Source organism: Balearica regulorum, chromosome 2, assembly GCF_011004875.1.
Source record: "Balearica regulorum gibbericeps isolate bBalReg1 chromosome 2, bBalReg1.pri, whole genome shotgun sequence".
Lineage (NCBI taxonomy): Eukaryota > Metazoa > Chordata > Aves > Gruiformes > Gruidae > Balearica > Balearica regulorum.
This window is the reverse complement of record NC_046185.1, coordinates 126,146,348-126,163,206: the sequence shown is the minus strand read 5'-3', so window position 1 is coordinate 126,163,206 and position 16,859 is coordinate 126,146,348. Positions and strand designations below refer to the sequence as shown.

Genomic DNA, 16,859 nt, shown 5'->3' with positions numbered 1-16,859 from the left:
CACGGGTACAAGAGAGACGCCGACCCGCTCTGCAGACTGGGACGCAGCCTGGAAGTCTCCCTCTCTTGAAGAACTGCCCATTTGCTGAACCATGCCGCTGATGCGACTCTGCGTGTATCTGATGGAAAGCCGCCTCCACGTGAAGCCTCCCGGCAGGAGCACTGAAGTGGAGGTAACACAGCGGCAGCCGCCACGCTAGCTCACCGAGCAGCCTGGGGTGCCTTACCTAGGCGGTACCGGTGCCCAGCTCTCCCCTAACACAAAACCCTCCCGGAGACAGAGCAGAGCACGTGAGTGCGCCCGTGAGCTCCCCAATGACAGGATCGGAAACAGTTTGGAAAAGCATTACAGGAAGAGGACAGAAATCCTTGAAACCGCTGACAAACTCACTCAGAAACCTCATGATGCTCATGCAGGGAGCAATGACTGGAACGTCAAATATAAAATATACCAGACAATGTTCTCTGTCTTCCATCGAGACTTTGTACAGGGGCTGAGAAGACTGCCTATGCCCACCGGCTGGAGAGGACTGCCAAACCAGCAACGGCTGATGCTCTGCCCTTTTCCAGAAAATAGATGCTGAATGAGACAAGCAATGGGAAGAAACAACCGTAAGCTGTCTCAGCGCAAAAGGAATTCTTTCCTCATTACAGCACAAAAAAACACAGGAGGGGGGCTGTATTTCCATTTCATTTTCTTTGGGTTTGCTTTCTTCTTTTATTTCAGACAGGTCTCAAGCTAGTAAGGCTGAGAGCAATCTCATATTTACCCAGCAGAGCCCTGCTGTGGGTAAGGTCCTCACATCATGGTAGCTTTACTAATATTTTTCCCTCTAATTATTTTCACCCAGTTTTCTATTCTCCAGGTAAAAAAGCAAGGAAGAGTTTCAAACACTTAACTGGGATGCCTCCACCGAAAAGGAATTATCCAGAAACCCTGCAATTTGGAATTAATAAAGCCTCAGGTCTTTTCTGCAGAGGCTTTTTGACTCCTATCAGCAGAGGAGAGTTTTTCATTTATCAGGCAGCAGAAAGGGAAGGGTTTTCCATCAGGTGATTTTGAAATTCTTGGTCAAAGGTTAACTTGTTTTTTAACTTCAAAGTACAGAAAATCTTGGAGGCTGAAAGAATACAGGGGCAAGGGCTGCCCTGAAAGTAAAACTTTGGAGGGATGTTACCAACCTGAAACCAGAGGATGCAGGCACGTAGAGCTGCCTCCTGTACTACACCTTTCCTCACTCCTGGTTTCACAGACAGATCCTAAGAAGTGAAAAGGCAAACTCCGTTTCAGAAAGTTTAAAATATAACCAGATTTTTCTAGCTGGCAGCACCGAAGGAGGAAAGGCAGTTTCACTAATTAAGATCTGAACTTCTGCTTCGATTTCAGTGTTTCATGATGTTACCAGATATTTAAAAATACGGTACTCCTTCACTGCAGGGTGCAGCACCCGCAGGGCAGTGAGTAATGGTTTTACTCTTGCTTCAGTACTGGCAGCAGCATGTTGGACTGGGAAATGAACCTCTATTTCCTATCTATTTTTATAATCAGTTTATCTATCATCTGCTTAATTCTTACCCCCATGTGCACAATAGAAACAAAACATTTAAGTCTCAGTACTACACTCAGCTACACTCACCAGGCTGCCAGTGACTCAGACAACTAAGCGGCGACGCTGACTCGTAACTGAGGACTGCATTTGGCCCCAAACAGCACATCTGTACTCTGTATGAAAAATTCATGAGCTAAATCTTTTCACTTCTTTTATAAATAGGAGACAAAACGAGAGTTATCACTTAGTCAGCCGGGGAATGACTGAAAATCTAAACCTAGGATATTGCAATAGAGACAAAGTATATTTTCTCCTCATAACAGAAAAAGGACAGGATTAAGTTATTTTATGCCTTTTTTTTTGCTTTCATTAACTGAAAAAGTATAAAATACCAACCAAACATAGCAGCAAGATACCAGACACAAAACAGAAATCTGTAGCATTATATGCCCGAGTATATTCTGCTGCAGCCCCAAAGTCATACATGTTATTGAGTTCTGGTTTATTTGCAAGCTTTCCTGCTTCTCTAAACACAAACATTATTTTTGGTATTTTGTAACTAGCTCTACACGATGAGGTGATATTAGCTGTGGGGGTGACAGCTGGCAGGAGCTTTTCAATCGAAGGGTCTCTTTCTAACCGATACACACGAAGCTCTGTATTAGCTCTCACAAGATGCACTGTTTACTAAAGATGATTACCCATGAGTAAATAATGAGTCATGATATCCTTAAAAAAGCAAACACGCAGAGTTAAAGAATAATTTCTAACATGGGTAAACAGACAGCACTGAAAATTGAATCACTTACATGTATTTTTTCCTAATAAAGTGTTAAAAATTAGAAAAGCTGTAGAAAATAGCCAGAATTAGATAAAAATACATTTGAAGATCTTAGAAAGCCTGTATTATCTCTTTTCATATGACTGTAAAGCACCACTTACAGCCATACAAACAGGTAAATACAGTCTTAAAAATACGCAGGAACAAATGGAAGAGGGATTTTTATTTGGATGACACAACACAAACACACCACGGTAATTTTGGCATTCTGGATGGGTCACTACGCTATCCTTACAAACAACGCAGACCGTCGAAACGCTACACATTGGCAGGCAGGAAAGCCGTACTGCCAATCTAACGCTGTAATTACGGCGTGCAGGTAAACTGCTCATTTTTACTACATGTTGTCAGATGACTTCCTAGCACTTTCAGAACTTACTGCTGGGGAATTAATCGCCAGACAAACACTGATTGTGGTGAAATAATACCCTCCCCTTCATTATTGCTACTTCCATACGTATCTTATTTCTAATGCTACCTTATACGTTTCTAAGTTCACCGTTAGGCTCCAGATGTTCCTCTGGGGAGTATGAAGGGAGAATGAAGAATATGAAAAATCTGCTTATATCATGTCCATTCAAAACACCGTCGGTCTGCAAGGACTTTGCCTACACCGGCTTGCTCCCAGCCATTCTGCACAGCCTCCCAGCCACCTGCGAAGCTCATCGGCAGTTTAAAAGAGAAATTAAATGGAAGCTAATGATCCTTGTGACATCTCGGCAGCTGCCAGCGGTGGCTCTGGAGTGACTGTAAGAGTTAAAGACCATAAACATACTCTGCTGTAACTGCGCCTTTTCATGTAACTTTCCGAAATGTTTACTTGCAAGGACTAATGCAGAATAACCTGGACTCTTTAAAAAAAAACCAAACTACAATCTTTTTACAAATTTAAGGACAATCACATTAAAGAACAATAAGGAATTATGTGACAATAGAAAAAACCCATGCACCTAACCTGCTTTCTTTGTGAACACTGCTGTGTTAGGAAAAGATCCAGATTGAGAGTTGAAATGGCTGTTGTCCAAACGCTAGGGCTAATGCTCTTTACTTGACATGCGACGTTCTGAAACTAAGGAAGCCAGGGTATATTTGAAAATTTCATGAGGATGAACTAGTCACATTAGGATTCTTCAGGAAGTTGGGAAGAGCACTGAAGTTTTACCATGACACCCCCATTCAAGGCTGGGTACGGCCACCGTGTTTTGGGGAGGGCTGCCCAGCCGGGGTACCAAGCAACTAGAGGAACATGTACCATACCTGGCAGTTCTGACACGGAGACGGGGTGCTTTTTCCCCTTTCTTCCCTGTGTATTTCTCCCAGCATATCGGTCTTGAAATTGTGCTTTGACCAATCTGCCACCTCCACGTACTTATTCACAGTTCAGGTTTTTTGAGATTCTGTGACTTTAAATCACAAGTTTCTAAAAAATGGTTGTAAAATTTTGAATAGCATTTTTTTAGAGAAGAACCAGACAGCTAGCGAGATGGCCAACCACAGAATGGATCACACAACCTGTCCTACAAGTTTCTTAAATTACAGACACTTACACTTCTGAATCAGGGTCACATGTACACACAACCTGCAATTCTACGAGGTACTCCTCATTTTTTGGCTGACTGATGATTGTTAAGATCACTGAAAAGGCACCGAGTAGCTTTAGTTGCCAATGATCATAACAGAAAAGATGGCACTTCTTCCCCAACGATCCTCAAAATTTAATAGACTACCATAAAGAAAAGGAAAAGGAAGAAAAGATGAGTGCAATCAAAGCACTTCAACTAGAATAAAGACCCTTTTAGGGCACTTTAACTGCCAGTCTCAAGCTTAAAGGGAAAATGAAATAAAATCTAAAATGTCACACGGCGCTTACAAGATTATATACACCTACATTAGGCTAATACGACAGAATCCTATTTTTGCTGGAATTTGCTTTATATTATTGTGAATGCTTAATTAAGAAAAAATATTACTACTAATGATAGGAAATACTTCAATGTGTTTTCCTTTTTTCTTTTCCTGATGTAACGGTCCATATTCTCAATGCTGTTATACTAGAGTTAAATTAGGTCAAAGGCATTATTTAGTGTTCAAAACCAGAACATGTCACAACTATCAAAAACAATCACCCAAGAGGGGACTTCAGTGGCTGCCTATCCCTCATCCTACCAAAGCCGTATCATTCCTTTTATACAGCTGCTGGTGTTTTACACAACTTACGATTCCTACCAATCACTTCCAAGGGGATAACACCATCACGCACAGACCAAAGTCTTAGATCCATCCCTTCCAAGAAGAGATCCCTTTGTTAAAATCATAATTAAAAGCCACTTCACTTTTTACAGTTCCCCTTAACACCTACTTTCAGACAATTCAGCCACGCGTCGCCAATACAGATACACAGACACCTTGCAGCCTTTGCTAATGCCATTTTCCTTTCACTCCCCCTATTATTTTTCCAACCCCTCCCTGAACTCTCTTCTGCTTAATCTCTTTGGGTTAGAAAAAATAATAAATAACGAGAGGTACGCAAAAGGGAACACAGCGTTCTACGACTGAGCTTATGCGAGCCATAGGAAAATGGTACAAAGCTGAGAAGAACTGGGATCGCTGGAGCCCGAGGTTGCAACCTCTATTTTCAGCCATAAATACTAGTGCAAACCGTGACCCTGTATTGCTTAATTTTTTCCCCTCTTTTTTTTATTATTACTGTGCCTCTCTTTGCTTTACCGTAGTAACTATTCTAGTTACTTCCTCCAATTTGGTAACGGTCTAACCAAACATGTATTTCTCCTACGCTTCCAAACAGAAAAACCAATTTTGCTGTCAACATGGCCAGATCTAAGCAGCTAACCTGTTATGGAAACATCAAGGCCAACATCCTAATAATGTCCCAATTTCTTATGGTAACCAAAGCGATAAAATTATCCTTAATAAACAACAGGTAATTCAGCAAAAACGTAACTTGAAGATACGTATTGACAGAAAATGAAATTTATTGACTCACAAATAGAATGTATTTACTACCAGAAATTCAGCTACTGATCTACAAAATGTTCAAAAGACACAAAAATATGTGCTACCCAGCGATAACAAAAGAGTACAGTATCTTAATTTGGTAGGTTTTGTTACATTTGTTGAATTACATAATGTTGATTAGAAGACATTAGCTGGAATTAAAAAGGGAAGAGCATTAATTTCTTTAAGGATTAATACCACTGGCTAAGCGACATCTAAAGGTGTAAGAAAAGTACTCTTTTATTGAGTTTATTGACAAGTTTTTTATAAAGATATCAGTAAACAAGAAATACACCAAAATTCACCAATGAGATTTCACACTACATCAGAAAAAAATACAAACACAAGTGATATAGCAAAAGTCTAAAGAAAACCAAACAAGAGCATGGCATAAATTTAATCCCTAAATCAAGATATTAGGCTTGACATACACAGATGCAGATGGCTGGGTATACTGATTCCAAATCTAGCACTGGAGATAAAATTATTTCTATCTTGAAAACACACTGTAAGCAGATCATTCTGCTCACAAATCTGTTGAACTTTGGAAAATATTAAGCTTGTATCACCTACCTTTATTCTTGCCTTATACTTTATTCTTGTACTTATACTAAGTTTCAATTTGGAGTCCCGACCCCAGATTTCAAACATTGCAGGAAGATGTGTATTTATCAAAAATACACAATGTTCACTGAATTTCAAAAATCATTGGTGGGATCGTAACTTTTTTTTTTTTTTTTCTTCCTGACATACCCCTTCTGGGCAGTACTTGAGGTCACAATCTGCCTTTGATACTCAGCGAGACTTTTTCACATTGCAATGAGATGGTAATTCCACCCCACTGATATGATTAAATAGGTAGCTCGTTCTCTACCAGGAACTTTATTGAGGAAAACACATCCTAAGTAAATTAACACTAAAGTTTCACAAAGGCTGCTGGCTACATCCTAGTAGCTCAGATTTGCCGTTCTGATATTGTATATAAAAGGAATAACACCAGACATCGTCTTTTCTGACTCAATTAAAAAACATCCATCCAAAAATACAAAAAGCATGCAACAAACATGCATCCCCAAAGATTATCCTCAACACAGATAAGCTCAGCAAAAGTAAGCGTTTAAACTGTAACTTCTGATCTGCCCATCTGCTTTCCCCACTTAGCCCTGCTCTCCAGATGGGAAAACAGGTGAGGTCTTGAATTACTCATACATCGCTCTGTAGTTTTGCCCACACCCTTCTTCCTGTTACACCATCACCCCAGTGTTGTGAAATGTGGATCTCCTCACAGAGATTGCAGCTCTTAACCTTCACACATCAATAGGTAAAGCTTAGTCCTATTCTATCCCATGCCTTACAACATCTGCCAAGGTGAACCTCTCAAATTCTTCCTGTGTCCTGCTCTTTCTGGGTTTAAATACTTGTTCTCTTAAGGAAGAAAAAAATGATACTGAGGTTTTCACAATCCTAATTTGCAAATTGTTTCAAGCTCTTTTAGATTAGATTACTTTCCAAAGCAAACACAGTAATACTATACTACTCTCCTTTCCCAAGCACAGACTGGCTTACGACTGTGCAGGGCACGCAACGCATTTGCTTCTTTCAGCTCCCTCTGATCGCAAATGGCTTTCACTGACTTCAGGAGAACTTTGCAAAAGTACGGGATGTTCCACGCATCCAAAGCTATTTAAAGGACCAAGACCTAAATAAATATTGACAAGATTAGGCATGATGTAGCAGGTAACTCTTAGCAACAAAACATTAAAAAAAAATAAATCAGACTGTAGATTTGATCTTGTAGATTTGGACTTATAAGTGGAAAAGGTCTGCCTTTAAGTATCTTTTTTGCACCATCAATTAATTAATTCAGCTGCAGACTTATGATCATCAAAATGGACTACAGCTATATCTACACAGAAATGTTTTGAAGAGACTGAGCTCAAGTTATAACTTGGCGTGGAGTTGAATATCACAAAGGGGAGTCCAAGCTTTTTGTCTTATTGCACGATATGCTTGCCCGGACAGCCAGCAATATCCTGTCAGCAATTTACTTCCCCTTTGCCTTCTATCTCCAAGGTAAATTGCTGACAAGCCTTCCTGCTAATCCTCCTAAGCTGAGGAAATAAAATATGTAAAAAATATTGAGAAATAGAAAGCTTTTAGAAAAAAAGGCAGCCTGCAGTGTGGTTGCAAAACGCGAGTTAGACTGACATGATCTTATACTATGGGCACAAATTTTCAGCTGCCATTTGTGGATGATTTCAAGCTATGAGCAAAGGTAAGGAGATGTCTGGTACATGCCTTGGCAACCAGCCAGCACCCACACTGGTCCCCACAGGGCTGCCTCATGAGTACGTGTAGCAGTAATGGGAGAGGGAAGATTGCCCGCCTGAGTTCAGGTTTTGTGGCTGCAATTCCACCACTTTCTTCCTTTCGGAACTTGGGTTTCTCACTGGAGAGACATGAAACTCAAGAAAGAGATCTCTGAAAAAGCTCTGGGAGCCAAACTGGGCAGCAAAGGTCAAGGGAGATGGGAGGGCAAGGGTTCAGAGAGTAGTTTGCTTATGTAAATTTGGCTTTTTACACGTACATTCCATTGAGCAAAGCATGATCAGAAAATTACTCCTACATAGCAGCCAAGTCCTGGCTACTTTTTATGCCTGTATGACTTTTTCTATGGGATCAAAGGCAATGATCCTGAGCACTGCCCCCTTATGTGCAAAGGCAAGAGCACGAATTCTGGTTCTAAGCAAGCTCACAACTTCAGTGTGCTCATTGAAAATGCATTTAGGGCACTTTTTAAAGTTAGAGAGCAGCTTAAGTTGTTTGCATAGACAGAAGTAGTAAGATTTACTCTCTGTTCTTTTGGTATAAATTCATAATATTTTTATTGACTCCCCTGAATTTATTATGGGCAAGCCTGGTAGACCAGCTTATTTTTAACGTGTGCTCTACATTTCCCATTAAATGAATCTTTCTTAAATTATTTTTTACTTTACTCATCTCTAACCAAGTGAACTGCAGTTCCCCATATCATACTGCCAATCTCAAGATGAACTTTTTCAGAAAGTTTCAGTCACCAAATGGCTGAGGCTGGGAGGCAACTCTGGAGACTGTCTAGTCCACCCCCCTGCTCAAGCAGGGTCACCTGGAGCAGGCTGCCCTGGACCACGTCCACCTGGGTTTTTAATATCTCCCGTGATGGAAACGCCACAGCCTCTCTGGGCAACCTGTGCTGGTGTTCAATCAGTCAAAATAGTCTCCCTATTTCTGCAAAAGTAGCCAAAAGAAATGGGGGGGGGGGGGGCTGTATAGAGAATTTTAGAGTCTTTTTCTTTCAACTACCTGAGTTCTCCTATTCCTTGGAACAGAACCTATAATTTGGCAAGCAAGGCCCTTATGACAAGAATTAACCCTGATGTCCAAGCGAAAATCTAGTCAGAAAGGGAAAATGAGGGAAAGGGGCTTGCCTAAGTTTGTGCTCCACAAAAATGTTTCTAGTATTTATTTGGGAAAAAAAAAAAATGTTTCATTCAGATTCTTGAATTTACCTGTCAGGTATTTCAGAAGATCTGAAGACATTTGAAGGAAGCACGCTATATATACATACGTTTCTCCATATACATAGCTCCACGCCAGGTAACAGGCACTGTGAAGAACACAGTGCAGAGCCCAAAGGCCACAGGTATGGTCCTGGCTGCAGAAACAAGTGCGGCCAGGTTTGCTCTCTCCCCTAGGAGAGCTCAATGAAGTTCAGCCAGCCAGCTGGCCACGGTGCCTGCCCCATGCTCCTCAGACTGCAGTCCAGCAAACCAAGATGGACTAGGGCAAAGCAGGAGAGATGCCCGGCACATGAACCCTTCGTCTGGGGCAGTTTGAGGAAGGCCTGCTTGTCCCTCCTCCTCCAGTCATCAGAAGACGGTGACCTGGACGGGCTGGCAAGGCTCCATACGCTCCACATCCTATGGTTTGGAGTTATGAAAGCCCCTCACTGACAGACACCAACAAGAGCACTCTCAAAGCCTGGCTGACGGGAAGGCAAAATAAGGGTGGGATAATGAGGGATTTATTATTAGACAGGTGGGGGGAAACGCTCAAACACGTCACAACCACAGCTGACAGGTTCATAAACAGTGAACAATGACAACACTCAGAGCTGTGCCACAAAAGCAGGATGGAAGGCGAGCACCCCTAGGTCCATGTAAGAAACAGGCAGTTTGCTCTAAAGAGAAAGTAAGGCAGAGGAGAGGAGATGGAAGCAGCAGAGGAAGGGAAGCAGCTTAGCCTAGCTGTGCCCCACACAAGTATCCCACACCAAAGCAAGCTGTCTTATCCATGTCACTGGCAGTAGGACGGGGAGACCAGAAGGGCTAGCTCAGGGAACAGCGCTATAGAGAGGGTATGACCAGAGCCCTCCCTCACTCGGGAATCAGGGAATCCAGCACTTCCTTGCCCCAAGTCATGCCATTCCCACCCATGCTTAACCTAGCAGAGAAAGCACTTCTACCTTCGCAAAACTGAAGTGTGTTTTGATATGAAACCTCTTGAGGAGATCACAGTAGAACCTTCTGCCTTGCAAAACACACTTGCACCATCCACCGACTGGAAAGGCATAGCCAGTATGGCTGCACGCACATTCCCTGCATCCTACCGGGAGAGCGACAGCGGGTGAGTTTCATCTTCCCTGGGCAGAGGATGAAAGCAAGAGGGCCTCCCAGGAGGCATGACTATCGGAGCAGGCTCTGGGTTCTCCCAAAGTTCAATGGAAATGAAGACAGCTGCCATCAAGACAATATCTTGTGCAGCAGCCTACTTGGCAAGAAAGAAGGCTTCATACAGTTCAGACCTATCACCATTTTTGCCAAAGTCTCACAGCACGTGCCAGTGGTCACATACATATGCAGCCAAGTAGCAGGGGGGACGAGGGATGCAGATGCCAAAAGGCAGAGGGACGGGGCACAAAACAACAACAACAAACCCAACACTCAGTAATGCAGAAAGGTAAGAAGACAAGAGCATAGGGTCTGGTCAACACAATAGCAAGCACAACTCCTGTCGCTCACTTATCCCTTTTGGTGGCAAGAAGACCCTGTCAGAGGGAACCAGGCAGAAGATGACTCCAAGGACAGTGCAACCCACTCTACAGGAGCGTGGCAGCTGCCTTCAACATCTGTCAGGTTCAGCAACCAGGGCAACTGACAGGCCATCCTATGGGGAAATGAGGTTGAGGATGCCATCTCCATGCAAGAGAAAATGTCTCTAGCATCCCTGACCTATTTCTGGCAAAGGAGAAATGCGTGAGGTATCTGAGGAAGGGGATTTTGGGGTGGGGGGGGAAAGAAAAATAAAAAAAAAGAGCTGAACAGTTTACAACAGTTGAATGCGAAGTTGGATAATCAGGTTAGATACCTTCATGGTGCAGAGCTAAGTGATTTTCAACTCAAAATTCACAATAACCAGTGACAAATTACTGTGACGTACAATTTACAGGCAAGGGCCACATGCTCCTCATATTCCTCATAACCAGCTGCATTCCCTGTGATCTGATGTTCAGAAGTTTCATAGTTTCAAAGTCAAGAGGAACTGTAGTTGTCAAACACAACTATTGCTACATAACGCTGAGCACCCTAAAAAGTGAAGCAGTAGCATCCATGGACTCTAAACCTTAGTTGATCTGCATAATCAACCTTAATTCTGGTATTTCTTTTCCTTACTGCTTGGCGTTGTAACCTTAATAATCAGCAACTTATGCAGTTGATCCAAGTCCTCTGGCCCAGCTAAGCTGTTTTATTCTGGTCACATAGAGCACTTCAATAAACCAAATCACTTCAGTAAGTCTCAACAGTGAAACAGGCACAACATACATTACATGCAGTTCAACGCTGCATAGGAAGTACTCTGTGTTCCAATATAATTTTCTCTGTAGAAATAAAATTATACTTTAATATTTAATGGAAGTAATTATTTTGCTTTAAAAATTAAATTTGTCACAAATATTTTATGGGCTAATATTCTTTTAGTGCGTATGTGCATGGGCATGTATATTCTGGATTTACATGGATACAACGCTGTACGGAATTCTTCTCTGTTTATCTAACTGGATAATGTGTTTCACCTTATCTTTTTTAGGAGAATAAATGCAATGTGGAAATTAAGACACCTAACTTAAAAAAGCAGACTCAAGATAAACCCTTCCATTTCCTGAAGCCATGAACAAAGTCATTCTAAGCCTTATACAGAAATGCTACAGCTCCTAATTACGCTGTGAAGCACCTTGCACACAAACACAGCCCACTTTTAAAAAAAGATGTTTGAAATATTTTTAAAAAATAAGAGCCAGGGATAAGTTAATATGCCATAGAAATAAAATTATGTTAATGTAAAGCTAGAAAATAGATGGTATGATGTCACACGAAGGCAGGAGTTGCAAAGAGGTAGGAAATGGACCAGGAATACTAAGATTGTGCTAAAGGGCAGAGAAAACAACAATTCTAAAGACAAAATATCTTCAATTTATTAGTGCTCATTCTTTCTATAGATAGGAAACCAAGAAGCAGCAGCACTCCGTACCTGCTGAAGTACAGCTTGGCTGGAGCACATGGCAAGTAGCTGGCATAGCTGAGCCGAGGGAAATAACACAAAGTCACGGGTGGGAAGTGTGGAGTTAACAGTCTACTAAGGGAGGCCAAGGTGCAGGACCAAGCCAGTGTAAGAAAGATGAGAAGGTCTGCAAATCCATGAAGCATGTGAAAGGAAAAGGCCCAGAGTTCAAGAACATTGTACAGATGTAGATAATGAGAGCAAACATGACACATGACTCAAAGAAGCAGACTTGCAATGGTCACGAAAGCAGCTGTTCTTACCCACAGAAGTATATTTTTCTTGTGAATATTTTACAAAATGGTTCATCCATATGCGCGTCACTAAGATATCAGTTACTGAGCAATTGTCCAATGATCCAACTACTTACGTAGTTGAAAAGTACTTCTAATCTTCTCCAAAGAGCTTCCTCTATTTTCCTACAAGGCAGCTGGTCCAAAGCACATCCTGCAGTCGAGCAACGTTGCTGCCGTACCTGAGGCTTACAGCTCATTCCTACCAACTCCCATGAAGTAATCCAGAAGGCATTCAAACATCAGTGTTAAAATAGGCAAAAATATTTAGCAGGTGAGCAGAATTAATGGTCTTCTATCCAAGACAGAAAAGCATGCATTGTGTACGCATACGTATAAGTAATTTGGTTCTACATGTGCCAACTTCATTCCTTCCTCATCCAGCAAAGGAAAGACTTACATTTTGACTTTAAATTCCCGTGAAGAGACATTGATCTTCTTGCCCTGTTTTCCACCTTCCTATCAGGCAGCTTGACAATCAATCCTTTTATTTCTTCCAATGGAAAACAGAACCCTAATTTATTGGGTTAGGTTCACCAGAGGACACAGAACAGTTCTGTAATCTAGAATGATCACACTGCTTTCATGCATATAATCTAATTATAACATAAGAGTATTTGCTGGTTTAGTTCATCAGTAAAAATTATTACAATTCTGTACAATTAAGACGCTTGAGGATATACAGTGATTTTTTTTTAAACTGCAGTTTACTCCTTTATTCTTTGGCTAATTTATTGGTTTAAGTTTCACAGGACTTTCACTTTCTAATAAACTACAATAGGTCAGAGCAAAATGAGAATTTCTATGATCAAAAGCATTCAGAATTGAATACACAACTTAATTTTCTTATTTAAAAAAGGCATTTTACTTGCTTACAATTTCATCCTGTCTAGTTGCAGGCTGTTACATGCACTTTGGCAGTGGGACCATAAACTGAAAAGGTTAACAACAGAACCAACTTTTTCAACTGATCTTTTTTCTTGCAGCGTCCCACTACCATAACCATGTTTCAAGTAGAGCAGTGGTGGTGAGTAATGGAAACAATCTCATTCACGTGTTGTGAATTAAATGAGAGAAACAACTTCTGAAAGATTAAATTACTTTATTCAAAATGTCCTCTTGGACCACATACAAGTGATGAAATAACAGAGAATTGAAGAAATACAATTCTTTAATCTTTACACAGAAATTAAGTTTATTTATAGTCTGCTCTTGATTTTCATAAGAAAGGTTCTTGTAATACATGCGTTGCTTGTTTAGTTATCCCTGTAAAATGTGTAAAATCCTCGCTCATCCCTGAGAAGACAGAGTATTTCTCTGCTGCACAACGACAAGTTAAAAAAGCATCAGAACCAGTACTGCCACACTAATGGCCACATCGATTATGCTACTAACTTCTTTGATGGGATAAATGAACCCAAGCAGACCCTCCCAGACTAACATACCTATACTGTAGTCTCCAGAACAGACCTCCTCAACCACTCAGAGCTGCTTTTGTAACTACTGGTTACTTCAGTTAACCAGATAGAAGGAGGAAAGTATCTTCATGACTTAGCAGAATTCTGCTGTCCTAAACCTGAAGAGCTACTGAACAACATTATTTATTGATTTATTTGAACGGGGCCACAGAGGAGAGAATCTAGGACTGCATATGTAACCACTTCCAATGTTTGGACAGAAGGGAACAAAGACGAACTGTGGAAATACTAAGAAAAAAGTCTTTCTTGATCAGTTCTCAGACCCTGTCTGACAGAAAATTCATAAATTCAGATCCTGACCATACTCTCTGGAAATGCCTGACGTGGATGTGCTGCCTCGTTCCCTGCGGGTAGGTGGACAGCGCCCCAGCGGTATCTCCTCTGTTCCTCCAAACACCAGATGCTCATATGCTTTGAAAATCCAGAACGCAAAAGGACAAGACAGAGGAAATACGCAGTTCTGCATTGCTATTCTGCATCCTGTAGCATAGCTCTGCCTTTTGCCACGACAGCCATCTCCTATTAAAAGAGTAAATTACTTTGGCTGGAAGAATTAGCACTTCCCAAGTCCTGAAGGAAATCCAAGACACGAGGTTTCACAGAAATTGTGCTACCTTCCTTCTCATGCCTTCCCTCATCTCAGACTATTTACCTGAGCTTCTTTCATATGCATGCCTCTTTTGCCTTCTTCAACTTCTAGTAATAAGCAAACCCCAAATCAGTAAACCAGAATATGATGGAGGAGAGATAATGAGCTCCAGAATTTCCTTTTCCAAGGAGCCAAAATTCCTGGTCTCACCCTTCCGGTAGCAAATGAGATTCTTGCTGGAGGATGTCCTGCCTCAAATCAGGTGGCTTTTTTGAGGTTTCATCTCTTGATTCCCTTCCAAATAGAATCAAATTTCAAGACAGGCCACACTAGACAATAAACTCTGACAAACTTCCATGATTTAAGTTTAGTAATCCTTCTCCTCCCTACTTTTCTCTTGGCTGGGTTTTTACATACAGCCAAGAGGAAAAATCCTGCTCATCATCAACAACAGGGAAGGCCGGAGAGGATATATGCCTACCACAGGTATGTGTTATTCTGCAAGCTTCTTTATGGAACACCAGTGCCTGTTACCTAACAACTTTCTCCCCCTCATCTTAAAAAAAAAAAAAAAAAAAAAAGCAACAAACAACCATATACTGAACAAGGGAAGTACAATATGCACATCAGAGAAAGCATGTCTTGCAACTTCAGATGTCCCACTACCATAAACTCTTTGAAAAATATCTGAAGAAACCTGTCTGCATGGTAAGCAGCCTTCAGTGAAAGCACATTCACTTTTCCCAAAATCCCCTATTTTGGGCGGAATTTGGAGAAAGCATATATGTTGTCCTCACATAAGAGGAAGTGATCAGATAATAAAATTAATGCTGTAGCATATAAAAGAGTTAATAAAAACACCACCACTTTCTACTCAGCAAAAGAACATTCCCACATGGGAGATGGAGACAGCACAATAAATTTGACTTTACATAATGACTTGGATATGCAAAGAATTTCAAAAGCACTGAACAATTTGGAGTAGCCATGATGTGCTCAACACTAGCTCATGCAAGACTTGATCCAAAACCACTAAAAATCAATGGGAGATTTTCCATCGACTCTTAAAAAACTTTGGTTTGAGCCGTTTCAGCTCTGAACATCAGAGTTCGCACAGTTAAAGGCCAATGCAAACCACAGCTAAATCCTCCCTTTTCCAACATGGAGCCATAGGATGTTTAAATTTCTTTGGGACCATCCGGCAGCAGCGCCCTCGGTTTCACAACTGGTATGTCAGGACTAGATTATTCCATCATTAGCAAGTAACAATGGAACACACCAGCTCATTCAAAGGTCACCAAATAAACCGAAGGAAGGCTGAGACTAATTTAAGGGTCCCGGGACTAATATGAAGGGTGGTTTTGAGCCAGTTAGTAGAAATGAAAAAAAAAAAAAAAAAAGTCTTGTGAGGAAGGAAGTAGGCATATCCAGTTTCACAAAACTTTTGTTGTTACTGTGCCTTAAACAGCTATTCTATGAGAAAATGAAGGGCTATACCTTCCAGTGACTTAGTGCAGCTTCTTCACTTTAAAAAAGGCTATACATTTAAATAGTTATATTATTTACAGTCCAAAGGAGAGAACTCCAGCCCCTCACTGTAAGGCAATATTGCCAACTACTGCAATGGCATTGATTATGATAAAGTCTCCTGAAAATTACCTTTGGAAATCTTGTATAAAGAACAAACCTTTTGCTCTGTTTTGATAATTTTTTTCCTCAAATGTTTATTCAGAAGTTGGAGTTGGGAAAACAGGAACCAGAAAATCTAGTAAATTGTCTCAACAGACAAGTAGTACTGAACTGCAAAAGGAAAACAAACCATTTTATGCAAAGATCCACAGTCTATCAATTATGCAAACATATATTTATGACAGACTAAGTTTTGTAAATAAAAGCTAAATATATTACTATAACTAGCAGATGGCTCAGTTTGAACGTATGAATTTTGTGTTAAGTTAAATTAATAAAAGGAATCACGTGTATACTGTAGAAAAAAAGTCTCATTCACCTTCCTGAGTCAGAGCTGGTATTTATTACAGCATTTTTAACCCGTGTTTCTCCTCCACCGCCTGGATCCCAGGAGTGCAAACAAGGTTTCTGGGGACCAGGGGTCTATCGGGCTCCTGCCACTCACCAGAACAGGTGCGATCGTTTCTACCGGCAAATGGCTTCTTAGGGCTGACCATTTTCCCTTCTCCTTTTTACTCATACGCTGCCTGATCAATCCTCCCACAGCAGCTTTCAAGCCTTCCTCTTCTATATTTAGTTAACAATTAACACATTTGGCTTTTTAACTTCACGGATTTCTGTTGTGGTTGTTGTTGTTGCTTTAGAAAGTCAAATAAAACTTCAATGGATAAACTCTTAACGGGGAAATACCACCTATGCTGCAAACATAAATAAATAAGGAAACGCCGGCAGACACGCACGCCGGCTGCCCCCTCCACCTCCCGGCACCGCCGACCCCCGCGGTGATGAATACCGGCGGGTCCCGCCG

General features: G+C 41.1%; 1 protein-coding gene across 15 annotated transcripts in view; it reads right to left on the bottom strand.

Annotated features, from left to right (window-relative positions):
- The window catches only part of THRB (thyroid hormone receptor beta), a 174,884-nt gene that overhangs the window by 144,122 nt on the left and 13,903 nt on the right, over positions 1–16,859 (bottom strand). For 3 of the 15 annotated variants that reach the window (XM_075745814.1, XM_075745816.1, XM_075745818.1), the window contains exons 2-3: positions 16,497–16,749; positions 16,050–16,162 (exon numbers count right to left, since the gene is read on the bottom strand). The exons of 11 other annotated variants lie outside the window; for them this stretch is intronic. The gene's annotated coding sequence lies outside the window, so the exon portion shown is untranslated. The remainder of the gene's footprint in view (positions 1–16,049; positions 16,163–16,496; positions 16,750–16,859) is intronic. One more of the 15 variants, XM_075745824.1, reaches the window with a different exon arrangement.